At 42.6% G+C, this 16,012-nt stretch overlaps 1 protein-coding gene across 2 annotated transcripts in view; it reads right to left on the bottom strand.

Annotated features, from left to right (window-relative positions):
• The window catches only part of B3GALT6 (beta-1,3-galactosyltransferase 6), a 297,363-nt gene extending 283,785 nt beyond the window's left edge, over nt 1-13,578 (bottom strand). For both annotated transcript variants that reach the window (XM_044063070.1, XM_044063073.1), the window contains exon 1: nt 13,392-13,578. The gene's annotated coding sequence lies outside the window, so the exon portion shown is untranslated. The remainder of the gene's footprint in view (nt 1-13,391) is intronic.
• Between the last annotated feature and the right edge of the window lie 2,434 nt (nt 13,579-16,012).

The following is a 16,012-nucleotide window of genomic DNA, read 5'->3' as shown; positions in this document are numbered from 1 at the left end:
TTTCAAGAAACAGCTGGGGAGTAGGTCGGCTGCTGTTGATGAGGTTTTTAGTTTGGAGAGCATGCTTTTGATTGAAGTGGTGGAAACTGTTTTGAGGGTACAGCTTGTATTAGTGTTATTTGTGTTGGGGGGGATAGTGAGGAAGGAACTGTCCTGTGATACTAAGGATAGAATTGAGTTCACAAAGTGGGAGTTGAATTGTGTTTCAATGGGAACTTTAGTGTCAGGGGTGGTTGGTTTGGGGGTAGCCTTTTGGGTGGATTTTAGTAGCTGGTGTACATTTTTCCAAAATTTTTGCGTGTTGTGTTGGTATTTAGTTTGTAATGTTGAGTAGTAGGATTTTTTGTCCAGCCTATTGCATTTTTTTGCACGGTTGCGCAGTTCTTAGTACTTAGGCTTTGTGTTTCTTTGTTTTTTTTGATAGTAAAGCCAGGCAGCGTCTCTGGACTTGAGATTTGTTCATAGGTTCATACTAGGCTATCTGCCCTGGGGCATTTATAAGCCTAGCCCGATGGTGTTTGGCTTACGCCACCCCTTGATTTGAGTATACTGTGCCCTTTTTAAAGTTTAGTTTACTGTGCCTCTGTCTAATACTGACATGGAAGTAATCCCCGGGACAAACCTACGATCCCCCATCCACTCATCAAGATTCTTCTTGAAGAGAGTCAGTGAGGTGCTCTGCCTAACATGAATTGGAATTCTATTCCAGAGCGAAGGGAGCCTCTGGGTTATGAATCTGTCCCTCCAGCATGTTCTATTTATTTCTGTGCTGAGGTTCAAGTCCTTCGAGCGCGTGGCTCTAAGGGATTTAGATTTACTGAGGTGGAGCATGTCCATAGCTTTATATGTCAGGCATAGATCGCCTCGAAGTAGGCGGTATGCAACTGAGTAGAGCTGAGTTTTTAACCGAGCAGCATATGGCATCTGTTTGAGTCCCTTGATCCTCCTGGTGAGGTACTTTTGGGGTCTTTCTAATTGCTGCAGGTGTCGGGTAAGGTACATCCCAAAGGGGGCATTGTATTCTATGATGGGCCTGATGAGGGATGAATAAAGGGGCATAATTACCTCTCTTGATCTAGATGTGAATCCTTTCATGATGAGGTGGGCTATGTAGAAGGTCTTTCTAACCACTTTGGCAATGTGGTTGTCAAAGGAGAGATTGCTGTCAACTTGGGTCCCCAGATCCCTAATTACTTTCTCTGTACTTAATGGGTTACCACCTATGTGGTAATTTGTGGGCACATTGTTTTTGTCAAAGGGTATGACTATACACTTTTTGGCATTTAGCTTTAGACCATGGCTCTGGCACCAGTTATCCGTCTCTGCAAGACCTTTTTGAAGGATGTTTGTGTCAGCTGGAGAGTCGATTATGGCGCCCAGTTTGCAGTCATCTGCGAACTTGGTGAGCCATAGTCCTCCCACGTTGGCCTGTACCTCAGAAAAGTAAATACCAAACAAGAGAGGTCCCAGGACAGAACCTTGTGGGACGCCACTTATGACCGGTTTTGAGTCTGACATGGCTCCAGCAACTCTGACTCTGTGGGTTCTGTCTTTGAGCCAGTTTGCGACCCATCTTGTGACATAGGGGTTTATATTTAGGCTGGATAGCTTATCTATGATGCCCGAGTGAGGTACTGTGTCAAATGCCTTTGCGAGGTCCAGATAGGCTGTGTGGACTACCTTCCCTTCATCTATGGCCTTGGTGAGTGTTTCGAAGAAGTCGACCAGGTTCAAAAGGCAGGATCTGCCCTTGAAGCCAAATTGGGTAGGATCTAGTGTCTGTAGGTCCCCAATGTCTTTGTTTATGAGTTCCATGATGATCCTCTCCATAGCCTTGCAGACTAGGCTAGTCAGGCTTATGGGGCGATAGTTTCCAGGGTCTGTAGAGGCACCACCTTTGTGGAGTGGGACCACTGTTGCTGTACGCCATTCTTTGGGCACATATCCTGTAGTGAGGCTGAGATTGTACAGCAGTTTTACTTGAGGGATTAGTTCTTCTTGGAGTTCATGTAGGATGCATCCGGGACGCCATCTGGTCCCATGGAAGCAGTGTTTTTTTGCTTTGGAGAGGGCGGCCTTCACCTGAGCATCAGAGATGTTTGGGAGGTGGCACTCTGCCGGGATAGATACTTGCTCTTTTGGGGGGGAGGGGGTGGAGAAGTTTGCACTGAACCTGTCTGCCAGGATATTGGCGATGTCTGTGGGTTCAGTGTATTTTTTGTCGTTTAGAATCAACTCTGAACAAGTCTGGGAGTTGCATCCCAGGTTCCTAACATAACTGAAAAAAGCCTTAGGATTGTCTTTAGTGTCATGTGCAATTTTTCTCTGGAAGCTGGCCTTGGAGGATTTTATGAGCGATCGTAATTTTTTGCTAGAACTGATCAGAGATGCCTTCCCTTTTAGGGATTTTGCTCTATCATGTAGTAGCTTCCTCCTTCTGTTGTACAGTTTATTTATGTCTGGGGTCCACCAGACTGGACGCCTGCCTTTGGATGATTGGGTCTTGATTTTGTTTGGGATAGCATAATCCATGCATTCCTGGAGATGTCCGTAGAATGCGTTTATATAGGATTCTGCAGTTTGGGCCGTAGTTTCCACTGGCCCTGGGGCCTTGAAGGATTCCACTTCGGTTTTGAGAAGTGTGAAGTTCGCTTTTGAAAAGTTTTTCACTGTGGTTTTCTGGGCTGGGGTGGGTCGGGATGTGGATATCCAGTGAAATTAATTTATGGTCTGATCTTACCAATGAAGGATATACTTCTGGTATGGAGCATAGCGTCCCCATGTTGGTAATGATCAGGTCTAGTATGTTTTCCCCTCTTGTGGGAGTGGTGACTAGTTGTTCCATAGCATTTGAGTTTGTAAATTCCAGGAACCTTTGGGCTAAGGTGCTGGGGCTTGAGTAATGCTCTCAGTCTATGTTTGGGTAGTTGAAGTCGCCCAATATAATGGTGTTCGGAGAGATCTTCATGTTCTCCAATGTTTTCAGGAAAGTCGAGTGGGATTCCTGACTTTGAGAGGGTGGTCTGTAGGATGCTATAAACTGAAAAGCAGTCTTGCCCACTGTCAGTTGCACATGGATGGTCGTGCAATGCCACTAACCTGGAGGTGTGGATATCCTTGATAAATATGGAAACTCCCCCTCCTTTTGTGGTTCGGTCCGGGTTTTGGGGCTGAAAAGCATGATATGAGGTATAACCTGGTAGTGCTGGGGTGCTCTCTGGAGCCTTGAACCAGGTTTCTGTCACTGCACAGATATCGATGTTCTCCACACTGAGGAGAGCTTCGAGTGCGTGCATCATGAGGTTAAGACTTGTGGCGAAAGCAGCATTGTCACCCTTAGTTTCTTGTTCCTTGTGCTGTCTATGGAGGTGGGTTTGACTTTTGAGCCTTGCCTAAAAAAGGCACTATGGGGGTGGCAAGAGCCTTTGCTAATATCCGAAAGCCCTGTGTGACAGGTGCAAGCCGTCCCTAGCGAAGCAACGTGGCTTGTCGAGCACGTCATCCCTGGCTGACAGACACTGGATCCCCTTTGAATGACACCAAAATTTTAGCCAATTGTTAAAATCGATCATTTTGTCTTTATACTGTGGCATCATTCTAGGTGAGGGTAAGATGCTGCTCAAGGTCAGGGTCATACCGGCCTGGGCTACATGATCAGAGAGCTCCTCTATGTCTCTTTTCATGTAGTCGAGGGAGGTACGTCTCAGGTCATTCATGCCGGCATGTACAATTACTGAGCCATGGGTTTGTAGAGGTTCTAACCTTGATTTTGCGCAATGGAGTGACAGTGTCTAGGTGTTGTAGAAATGTTTTGTTGAAATATGCTACAGCCTGGTCAAGTGGGAGGGTTTTTAGGGGGGTCCAGTCACAGTTACAGAGTAAAGTGTTGAGGACCTCAGGAGAGAATTTTTTTGTGTTTCTAGTGGATATATAGTTAGTGGTTTTGCATATGCTTGTTCTACTACGTATAAAGTATATTATGTTGTGGTCACTTAAGGTGTCTGGGAGACTGCCTGTGTGAGGGTACAATGTGGGGTTGTTAGTTAGGACCCAGTCAAGGATGGATTCCCTTTTAGATTTTTTATCACATCTAGGTGGAATTTGGACTAGCTGCTGGTAGCCATGGAGATTTATTAGAATACTTGGTGGTTCTGATATACAGGTGAAACAATCTAGGTTGAAGTCCCCCAGAATAAGGGTTTCTTGTGAGTATGTGAAAGAACACCAGGATAAGAAATCTTCAAGGCTAGCAGGTGTATTACCAGGTGGAATATAGATCACAATTGTGGCGATGACGTTTTTAGGGTGAAGTTGAAGTTGTGAGATAAGTATGTCCCAATTATTGGGGGAGGGGCAGGAGTTTGGTAATTGACGGACAGTTAAGTTTGACTTGCACAGTAAGGCAGTTCCACCCCCTTTACAAAGTGGTCTGTCTTGTCTAATGATACTGTAGCCGGTAGGGAGAACTTCTGAGTTAGCTATGTTTTTATTTAGCCAGGTTTCTGTTAAAGCAACTATGTCTGGGGAGTAGTGTGCTATTGTGGCCTGGAGTTCGGGTATTTTACTTTTGATACTTCTAATATTAATATTTAGCATTAAGAGATGGTTGGTTTTGCTTGGCTAATTCCAGGAAATATATCCACTCCAGAAAGTCTTGTGTAAAATAAACCCTACCATACTTCCTACTTCTTTAAATGGCACCACTAGGCCAGGCTGACATTTTCATACCTTTCTTTCTTTGCCAAATGAGCAAAGCAATATGGGATTTTATACCATCAAGGTCTGGTCTGCTTGAGTCAATAGTAGCTCAGGTGCATGTAAAACAGGTCCCATGGCACTTAAAACAGGCTATATTACTTGTGCCCAGGCCAATGACCTTTTATTTTATTTATTTATTTAACATTTGTTTACTGGGAAAGTCTGACTTGGAACAAAGCCAGTTTTCAGCGGAGGCCTAGAGAGAAACACTCCAGATGCCTGTTAGTTTAGTGGAAATAATCTGGTCAATAAATAAGAAATAAAAAGCTATCAGCACATTAAATATACCATTTTTTCTAATAACTGCTTAAAGCTCCCAGCCTTCTCAGTGGTTCTTATAGACATCACTTCTAACCAATACCCAATAACAATATTTACCAGGAAAGGGAAATTAAAAATTGTATTTGTTGACTGGATAAACACACTAGTCCAAAGATCCTTTTAAGCCATGGCCCATGCTACAAGAACAAAAGTAAGAACATGTGTATATTGGCAATTCAATTACCAATTACAGTATTGTATCAATCATTCCTAATGGTGAGTCTCCCATAATAGCTCCTCTATAAACAGACTAAATCAAGCACCTAAACACACTTCCTAGAGTTTACTCACTACGGTACAAGAGTAAATCAAATCAGCAAAACAATGGTAAAAGTAACAAAAATGCATCTATCTAAACAACTGCACAAACACTGCAAAAAATGCATATTAATTTCTAAATAAAATAAATTGGAGAGAATCTCAAATAAATTTCAAAGCCAAATTGATATTCCTTTCTAACCCAACAGCTTTAGCAAAAAAAAAAATCTGTGTTGTGTATCAACATTTTCTCCCACCAAATATCTCCCTGGTGTGTTTTATCACATGATATTACTACCTCTCTGGTGCTTAAAGCATACGACTTTGCCTCAAGATTCACAATGCATCTCAAGATGCGATGAGATCCTGAATAAACTGCACCCAGTAGGGCACATATAAAAGAAGCATAATCTCTGGTGCAACGACCTTCAACAGGCAAACACTCAAACACACCTCAGAAGTACAGATTCCTGGTAATTATTATACCATTTTTCTTAGTTTATATTTTATATGGGGAAAACAAGAAAGGAACTGTAAACACCTTTATGCTAAGGAAGACACTGCTATTTTTAAATCTCCTTTGTTCATTTTAATGATATTAGGTACAAAGCAAACAGTTTATTTCATATGTATTTTACATTACTTTTTCATTTTAATTTGAAATGGAGGTGCTCACAGGCTAGTACTGGTTCTGGTTTACAGCTCTGCTTTATGCTGTAGTCCAGTGCATGTAAATTTGGTCTAAATTGCAATAGTGTGCTGCATACCTAAGCATTGCAGAAGAGCAAGACATGTGACACAGACAGGAAGGAGTGCTGCAAGTTTAAATATGTTTTCTTCCCCTATAGGAATGCCTTCCATACACACACTACAGTGACAACAACAAGCATACTCTGACAAGACCAGCACAGCCTCAAGGGACCTGTGTACACTACAGTAGTTCTCTGGGATGGTGTCAAGTTCAGGAACAGCATTAGTTGTTATCTTCTCACTGCAGTTACTCTGTCCAAGATACAACTGAAATCAGGGCCAACATAACCATCAAGATTCTTCTTGAAGAGAGTCAGTGAGGTGCTCTGCCTAACATGAATTGGAATTCTATTCCAGAGCGAAGGGAGCCTCTGGGTTATGAATCTGTTCCTCCAGCATGTTCTATTTATTTCTGTGCTGAGGTTCAAGTCCCTTGAGTGCGTGGCTCTAAGGGATTTAGATTTACTGAGGTGGAGCATGTCCATAGCTTTATATGTCAGGCATAGATCGCCTCAAAGTAGGTGGTATGCAACTGAGTAGAGCTGGAGTTTTTTTAATCGAGCAGCATATGGCATCTGTTTGAGTCCCTTGATCCTCCTGGTGAGGTACTTTTGGGGTCTTTCTAATTGCTGCAGGTGTCGGGTAAGGTACATCCCAAAGGGAGCATTGTATTTTATGATGGGCCTGATGAGGGATGAATAAAGGGCATTACCTCTCTTGATCTAGATGTGAATCCTTTCATGATGAGGTGGGCTATGTAGAAGGTCTTTCTAACCACTTTGGCAATGTGGTTGTCAAAGGAGATTGCTGTCAACTTGGGTCCCAGATCCCTAATTACTTTCTCTGTACTTAATGGGTTACCACCTATGTGGTAATTTGTGGAGCACATTGTTTTTGTCAAAGGGTATGACTATACACTTTTGGCATTTAGCTTTAGACCATGGCTCTGGCACCAGTTATCCGTCTCTGCAAGACCTTTTTGAAGGATGTTTGTGTCAGCTGGAGAGTCGATTATGGCGCCCAGTTTGCAGTCATCTCTTGAGAACTTGGTGAGCCATAGTCCTCCACGCTGGCCTGTACCTCAGAAAGTAAATACCAAACAAGAGAGGTCCCAGGACAGAACCTTGTGGGACGCCACTTATGACCGGTTTTGAGTCTGACATGGCTCCAGCAACTCTGACTCTGTGGGTTCTGTCTTTGAGCCAGTTTGCGACCCATCTTGTGACATAGGGGTTTATATTTAGGCTGGATAGCTTATCTATGATGCCCGAGTGAGGTACTGTGTCAAATGCCTTTGCGAGGTCCAGATAGGCTGTGTGGACTACCTTCCCTTCATCTATGGCCTTGGTGACTGTTTCGAAGCCACCAGGTTCAAAAGGCAGGATCTGCCCTTGACGAAGCCAAATTGGGTAGGATCTAGTGTCTGTAGGTCCCCAATGTCTTTGTTTATGAGTTCCATGATGATCCTCTCCATAGCCTTGCAGACTAGGCTAGTCAGGCTTATGGGGCTTATAGTTTCCCAGGGTCTGTAGAGGCACCACCTTTGTGGAGTGGGACCACTGTTGCTGTACGCCATTCTTTGGGCACATATCCTGTAGTGAGGCTGAGATTGTACAGCAGTTTTACTTGAGGGATTAGTTCTTCTTGGAGTTCATGATTTCAACCGGGACGCCATCTGGTCCCATGGAAGCAGTGTTTTTGCTTTGGAGGCGGCCTTCACCTGAGCATCAGAGATGTTTGGGAGGTGGCACTCTGCCGGGATAGATACTTGCTCTTTTGGGGAGGGGTGGAGAAGTTTGCACTCAACCTGTGTGCCAGGATCTTGGCGATGTCTGTGGGTTCAGTGTATTTTTGTCGTTTAGAATCAACTCTGAACAAGTCTGGGAGTTGCATCCCAGGTTCCTAACATAACTGAAAAAAGCCTTAGGATTGTCTTTAGTGTCATGTGCAATTTTTCTCTGGAAGCTGGCCTTGGAGGATTTTATGAGCGATCGTAATTTTTGCTAGAACTGATCAGATGCCTTCCCTTTTAGGGATTTTGCTCTATCATGTAGTAGCTTCCTCCTTCTGTTGTACAGTTTATTTATGTCTGGGGTCCACCAGACTGGACGCCTCGCCTTTGGATGATTGGGTCTTGATTTTGTTTGGGATAGCATAATCCATGCATTCCTGGAGATGTCCGTAGAATGCGTTTATATAGGATTCTGCAGTTTGGGCCGTAGTTTCCACTGGCCCTGGGGCCTTGAAGATTCCACTGGTTTTGAGAAGTGTGAAGTTCGCTTTTGAAAAGTTTTTCACTGTGGTTTTCTGGGCTGGGGGTGGGGTCGGGATGTGGATATCCAGTGAAATTAATTTATGGTCTGATCTTACCAATGAAGGATATACTTCTGGTATGGAGCATAGCGTCCCCATGTTGGTAATGATCAGGTCTAGTATGTTTTCCCCTCTTGTGGGAGTGGTGACTAGTTGTTCCATAGCATTTGAGTTTGTAAATTCCAGGAACCTTTGGGCTAAGGTGCTGGGGCTTGAGTAATGCTCTCAGTCTATGTTTGGGTAGTTGAAGTCGCCCAATATAATGGTGTTCGGAGAGATCTTCATGTTCTCCAATGTTTTCAGGAAAGTCGAGTGGGATTCCTGACTTTGAGAGGGTGGTCTGTAGGATGCTATAAACTGAAAAGCAGTCTTGCCCACTGTCAGTTGCACATGGATGGTCGTGCAATGCCACTAACCTGGAGGTGTGGATATCCTTGATAAATATGGAAACTCCCCCTCCTTTTGTGGTTCGGTCCGGGTTTTGGGGCTGAAAAGCATGATATGAGGTATAACCTGGTAGTGCTGGGGTGCTCTCTGGAGCCTTGAACCAGGTTTCTGTCACTGCACAGATATCGATGTTCTCCACACTGAGGAGAGCAGTCGGAGTGCATCATGAGGTTAAGACTTGTGGCGTTTAGCAGCATTACCCTTAGTTTCTTGTTCCTTGTGCTGTCTATGGAGGTGGGTTTGACTTTTGAGCCTTGCCTAAAAAAGGCACTATGGGGGTGGCAAGAGCCTTTGCTAATATCCGAAAGCCCTGTGTGACAGGTGCAAGCCGTCCCTAGCGAAACAACGTGGCTTGTCGAGCATCGTCATCCCTGGCTGATAGACACTGGATCCCTTTGAATGACACCAAAGTTTTAGCCAATTGTTAAAATCGATCATTTTGTCTTTATACTGTGGCATCATTCTAGGTAAGGGTAAGATGCTGCTCAAGGTCAGGGTCATATCGGCCTGGGCTACATGATCAGAGAGCTCCTCTATGTCTCTTTTCATGTAGTCGAGGGAGGTACGTCTCAGGTCATTCATGCCGGCATGTACAATTACTGGGAGCCATGGGTTTGTAGAGGTTCTAACCTTGATTTTGCAATGGAGTGACAGTGTCTAGGTGTTGTAGAAATGTTTTGTTGAAATATGCTACAGCCTGGTCAAGTGGGAGGAGGGTTTTAGGGGGTCCAGTCACAGTTACAGAGTAAAGTGTTGAGGACCCCAGGAGAGAATTTTTGTGTTTCTAGTGGATATATAGTTAGTGGTTTTGCATATGCTTGTTCTACTACATAAAGTATATTATGTTGTGGTCACTTAAGGTATCTGGGAGACTGCCTGTGTGAGGGTACAATGTGGGGTTGTTAGTTAGGACCCAGTCAAGGATGGATTCCCTTTTAGATTTTTTATCACATCTAGGTGGAATTTGGACTAGCTGCTGGTAGCCATGGAGATTTATTAGAATACTTGGTGGTTCTGATATACAGGTGAAACAATCTAGGTTGAAGTCCCCCAGAATAAGGGTTTCTTGTGAGTATGTGAAAGAACACCAGGATAAGAAATCTTCAAGGCTAGCAGGTGTATTACCAGGTGGAATATAGATCACAATTGTGGCGATGACGTTTTTAGGGTGAAGTTGAAGTTGTGAGATAAGTATGTCCCAATTATTGGGGGAGGGGCAGGAGTTTGGTAATTGACGGACAGTTAAGTTTGACTTGCACAGTAAGGCAGTTCCACCCCCTTTACAAAGTGGTCTGTCTTGTCTAATGATACTGTAGCCGTAGGAGAACTTCTGAGTTAGCTATGTTTTTATTTAGCCAGGTTTCTGTTAAAGCAACTATGTCTGGGGAGTAGTGTGCTATTGTGGCCTGGAGTTCGGTATTTTACTTTTGATACTTCTAATATTAATATTTAGCATTAAAGAGATGGTTGGTTTTGCTTGGCTAATTCCAGGAAATATATCCACTCCAGAAAGTCTTGTGTAAAATAAACCTACCATACTTCCTACTTTAAATGGCACCACTAGGCCAGGCTGACATTTTCATACCTTTCTTTCTTTGCCAAATGAGCAAAGCAATATGGGATTTTATACCATCAAGGTCTGGTCTGCTTGAGTCAATAGTAGCTCAGGTGCATGTAAAACAGGTCCCATGGCACTTAAAACAGGCTATATTACTTGTGCCCAGGCCAATGACCTTTTATTTTATTTATTTATTTAACATTTGTTTACTGGGAAAGTCTGACTTGGAACAAAGCCAGTTTTCAGCGGAGGCCTAGAGAGAAACACTCCAGATGCCTGTTAGTTTAGTGGAAATAATCTGGTCAATAAATAAGAAATAAAAAGCTATCAGCACATTAAATATACCATTTTTTCTAATAACTGCTTAAAGCTCCCAGCCTTCTCAGTGGTTCTTATAGACATCACTTCTAACCAATACCCAATAACAATATTTACCAGGAAAGGGAAATTAAAAATTGTATTTGTTGACTGGATAAACACACTAGTCCAAAGATCCTTTTAAGCCATGGCCCATGCTACAAGAACAAAAGTAAGAACATGTGTATATTGGCAATTCAATTACCAATTACAGTATTGTATCAATCATTCCTAATGGTGAGTCTCCCATAATAGCTCCTCTATAAACAGACTAAATCAAGCACCTAAACACACTTCCTAGAGTTTACTCACTACGGTACAAGAGTAAATCAAATCAGCAAAACAATGGTAAAAGTAACAAAAATGCATCTATCTAAACAACTGCACAAACACTGCAAAAATGCATATTAATTTCTAAATAAAATAAATTGGAGAGAATCTCAAATAAATTTCAAAGCCAAATTGATATTCCTTTCTAACCCAACAGCTTTAGCAAAAAAAAAAATCTGTGTTGTGTATCAACATTTTCTCCCACCAAATATCTCCCTGGTGTGTTTTATCACATGATATTACTACCTCTCTGGTGCTTAAAGCATACGACTTTGCCTCAAGATTCACAATGCATCTCAAGATGCGATGAGATCCTGAATAAACTGCACCCAGTAGGGCACATATAAAAGAAGCATAATCTCTGGTGCAACGACCTTCAACAGGCAAACACTCAAACACACCTCAGAAGTACAGATTCCTGGTAATTATTATACCATTTTTCTTAGTTTATATTTTATATGGGGAAAACAAGAAAGGAACTGTAAACACCTTTATGCTAAGGAAGACACTGCTATTTTTTAAATCTCCTTTGTTCATTTTTAATGATATTAGGTACAAAGCAAACAGTTTATTTCATATGTATTTTACATTACTTTTTCATTTTAATTTGAAATGGAGGTGCTCACAGGCTAGTACTGGTTCTGGTTTACAGCTCTGCTTTATGCTGTAGTCCAGTGCATGTAAATTTGGTCTAAATTGCAATAGTGTGCTGCATACCTAAGCATTGCAGAAGAGCAAGACATGTGACACAGACAGGAAGGGGAGTGCTGCAAGTTTAAATATGTTTTCTTCCCCTATAGGAATGCCTTCCATACACACACTACAGTGACAACAACAAGCATACTCTGACAAGACCAGCACAGCCTCAAGGGACCTGTGTACACTACAGTAGTTCTCTGGGATGGGTGTCAAGTTCAGGAACAGCATTAGTTGTTATCTTCTCACTGCAGTTACTCTGTCCAAGATACAACTGAAATCAGGGCCAACATAACCAGTGAAAGTGGTCAGTGTAAAAAAAAAAAAAGTAAAGAAATGTAATGTGACATGCGTCTGGAGCATTTCTCCCTGGGCTTCCACTGAATATGGGCTCTGTCCCAGTCAGACTTTCCCAGTAAACAAATGTTAAATACATAAAGATACAGTACGTTTAGTAATGAACATATAATACAATGGTTACGAAAGAAACAGAAGTTCTGCTATGAACTGACAAACCACTGAAAGAAAGTATCTACTACAATTTCATTTTCCCCTCTGCTGCTTATAATTAACATGTGTGCTTTTTGCACCCCAAGAAATTAAATACATTCTGTGCCAAGGATATCCACAATAAAACAGTAACATTTCAGAAACCCACTTTACTACTAATCTGCAAAAGCAATGCAGACACAATCTGGAAAGACTTGCACATTTCTGACAGTGACAGCATATTTTACTGAAGTGGGTATTAATATGCGCCAAAAAAAAAAAAAAAAAAAACATTTGGAAGGGGAGGGGAGACACCACTACTGGTGTGTCATTATCTTAATGAGATGCTACTTACTGTCATCTGAGCCAGTATCAAGGCAGGGCATAAAAATGATGGGCTGGATGCTCTGATCACCACTGCATGGCTGTGCGGCACTGTAGCACACATTTTTGTGCCATGCAGTCAACACTGGGTGACAAAACGACCAAGGGGGTTATTTCGTTTTGTACTGATTTTTTTTCAATACGTGCAAACTCCTGACTTCTAAGAGTCATAGAAATACAACTCAAATAGTCATTTTAATTTGTTTCTTTCATGTTACATCTACCGAAAACGTTTTCAGTGGATGCCCATTCTAGTTTTGGTTAAATGACTTTTACAGCAATACATACATAAATTGATTTGTCAAAGAGGGATTAACGGGGAACTGTATTTGATATTCCATTTACAATTATCAATATGAAACTCGTTAATCGTCAGTATTCATCATTAGCACACAAAGCAATTAAAATTACACTAATGCAGACTGCACAATTACTTAGGTACCAGTTTCATATGACATTCCAAAATATGATAATCCCGGAATGTGGGATTTAACCAAGACAGAAAAATAATGTATTCGAAGAGCCCATATGAATATATAACGGTAAACCTAAAGGCATGTTATTACCATTGCCGCAGAGAAATACATAAAAACATAGGCACAACAAAGACTGTCCACAAATGTTACGGTACGTAATAACTTTAAGGAGACAAATGAAGCATAAAACAAATCAACGTATGAAATGAAGAAAACACACATCTGACCCTGAGGGCTACATGATCTGACTATACCTTACGCTACAAACGTATAATCCTCGGCATTTACTTCACTTTATCTACCAGCATATTCCATCAGGATGCCTTTCACGTGAAAGCTAGTCATGTTTCGTCAGTATTGGAAGTGAATATGTTGTACTGAAATGGCATTACAAAAGCGTACTCCGCTCACATAATATATCTCCACATCTTTACCACTCCACTGACTACCTCTGTCTGACAGAAGTGCCTCAATCGTCCCTCCTCGACGACACTCGAGCCCTAAGCCCGTAGCCAATGGGAATACGCTTCTCACTTCCGTGTTTCTGGCGTACGATGCCGTCTATTTTGATTGGAGGTCGTAGCTGCAGTGGCAGACCGCCCGTTGAACAATAAAATTTGTGTTCCGGATTGTCCAACCGCGATTAAACATAAGTAAGTAGTTAAATGGAAGATGTAAACAAGCACTTGTCAAAGTCTTCCGGAAATCACTTTGAATGCGGCGGAACTATAACCATATCAGTAAAATAGGATGGACCAACGTGTAGATGTGTATCATTTTGATCAGTGCGGCAGTATCCTTAACATATATTGCTTATGTCCTGCCGAGGTTATAACAGAGGAGCAGCTTCTGGGAACCTTCTATGTGCCAAAACCGTCAGCCGCTCGCGCATCGCAGATTAAAGGCCAAGTTTGGGTGCGAAGCCCGTCAGAGATGTACTGCCGAGTACGCTTCACTAAAGCTTTTCATTTTTTTGGGGCCCCCTCGTTCTGAGAAAGTGACCTGTAACAATAGGCTCTTACAGTACAGCAAACCTATGTACCACCTTATGTTGGCCCACCACCTCACAAATGATGCATTGCAGTTTGTTTATATACAGGTCTGGAAAGTGAAATGGTGTCCTAGGCCTACTGTTTTAGTCACCCCCACCCAAAGCGCGCGCACACACACACTGGCCCACACTCTCCAGTCGTTTTCTGTTTCCCCATCTTGGGCTTTCTATTTCATGCACATTACCTTTTTCCTTCCTTTTCTCACATTTTGTCTTACTCATCAGTTTTTCAAAGAAGCTTAAACTTCTGTGTGCTGTGAAGTGCATTTTGTTTTTTTTTTTCACAACTTTTTCATCCAGTGGTGGCTTGAACAGAAATTATGATTCAGGAAAGAAATTGTGTTGCTGTTCGGTTTTACTGTTGTGTTCCTTGCATCCTTTTAACACACCTTTTCTGACCAAGTAAGCACAGTAATAACTTTACAAAATAAGGCAGGGCTGAAGAAGTCATAGGGTTGTAGATGTTATAGGCTCATGGTGGGTACTAGGCTATCTGCCCGAAGGCGTTTATAAGCCTAGCCAGAATGTGTTTGCTTTCGCCGTCCCCTTAGATTAGTTCCCTGTGCCTCTGTCCAGCAGATCCACTGAAGTGATCCCCCGAGGTAAACTTTCTGTTTCCCATCCACTTGTCAAGATTTCTTTTGAAGAGTGTAAGCGAGGAACTCTGCCTAATGCAGATTGGAATCTTGTTCCAAAGCATAGGAAGTCTCTGGGACAGGAATCTATCCCTCCAGCACGTCCTATTTATTGTTGTGGTAAGGTTTAGATCCCTAGAGCATGTGGCTCGAGTGGATAAGGTTTTCTTTAGGTGGAGCATGTCCATCAATTCTGGGTTGGACATGGCCTTATATGTCAGGCAGAGATCACCTCTGAGTAGGCGGTATGCAACTGAGTACAACTGGAGTTTATTCAGTCGAGCTGCATAGGGCATCTGTTTGAGGCCATTGATCCTCTTGGTGAGGTACTTAAGTGGTCTTTCCAGCTGTTGCAGTTGTCTTGTAAGGTACATCCCAAATGGGGCATTGTACTCTTAAGATGGTTGTGATGAGTAGAAGGGCACAATGACCTCTTTTGATCTGGGTGCAAACCCTTTTGTGATTAGGTGGGCCACGTAGAAGGATTTTCTAACCACTTTGGCAATGTGATTATCAAAGGTGAGATTACTATTTACTTGGGTCTCCAGATCCTTTATTACGTTTTCCGAACTTAGGGGACTGCCACCTATGTGGTAGTTTGTGGGTACTTTGCTTTTTCCAAAGGGGATGACTATGCACTTTTTGGCATTTAGCTTGAGGCCATGATTTTGAAACCAGGTATCCATCTCAGTGAGACTCTTTTGGAGGATGTCTGTGTCAGCTGGAAAGTCAGTTATAGTCCCTAGTTTACAGTTGTCTGCGAACTTGGTCAGCCATAGTCCTCCTGTGCTTGCTTGTACCTCTGAGAAGTATATGCCGAACAGGAGGGGACCCAGGACCGAGCCCTGGGGAACACCACTTGTAACTGGTTTAGAGACAGAACTAGCTCCCGCAACTGTCACCATGTGGGTTATGTCCGTGAGCCAGTTGGCAACCCATCTTGTGATGTAGGGGTTTATGTTCAGGCTGGTAAGCTTGTCTATAATACCAGAATGGGGAATGGTGTTGAAGGCCTTAACGAGGTCTAGGTATGTTGTGTGTACCACCTTTCCCTTGTCTTTAACCTTGGTAACTGTCTCAAAGAAGTCCACCAGATTTAGGAGGCATGATCTGCCCTTAACAACGTCAAACTGGGTAGGGTCCAGTGTTTGGAGGTTTCCAATGTCTCTGTTCATGAGTTCCATGATGA

The sequence above is a fragment of the Protopterus annectens genome, chromosome 2.part1 (genome assembly GCF_019279795.1).
Source record: "Protopterus annectens isolate FY-2018-M chromosome 2.part1, PAN1.0, whole genome shotgun sequence".
NCBI classification, from domain to species: Eukaryota; Metazoa; Chordata; order Ceratodontiformes; family Protopteridae; genus Protopterus; species Protopterus annectens.
This window is presented reverse-complemented; position numbering and strand designations above follow the sequence as displayed.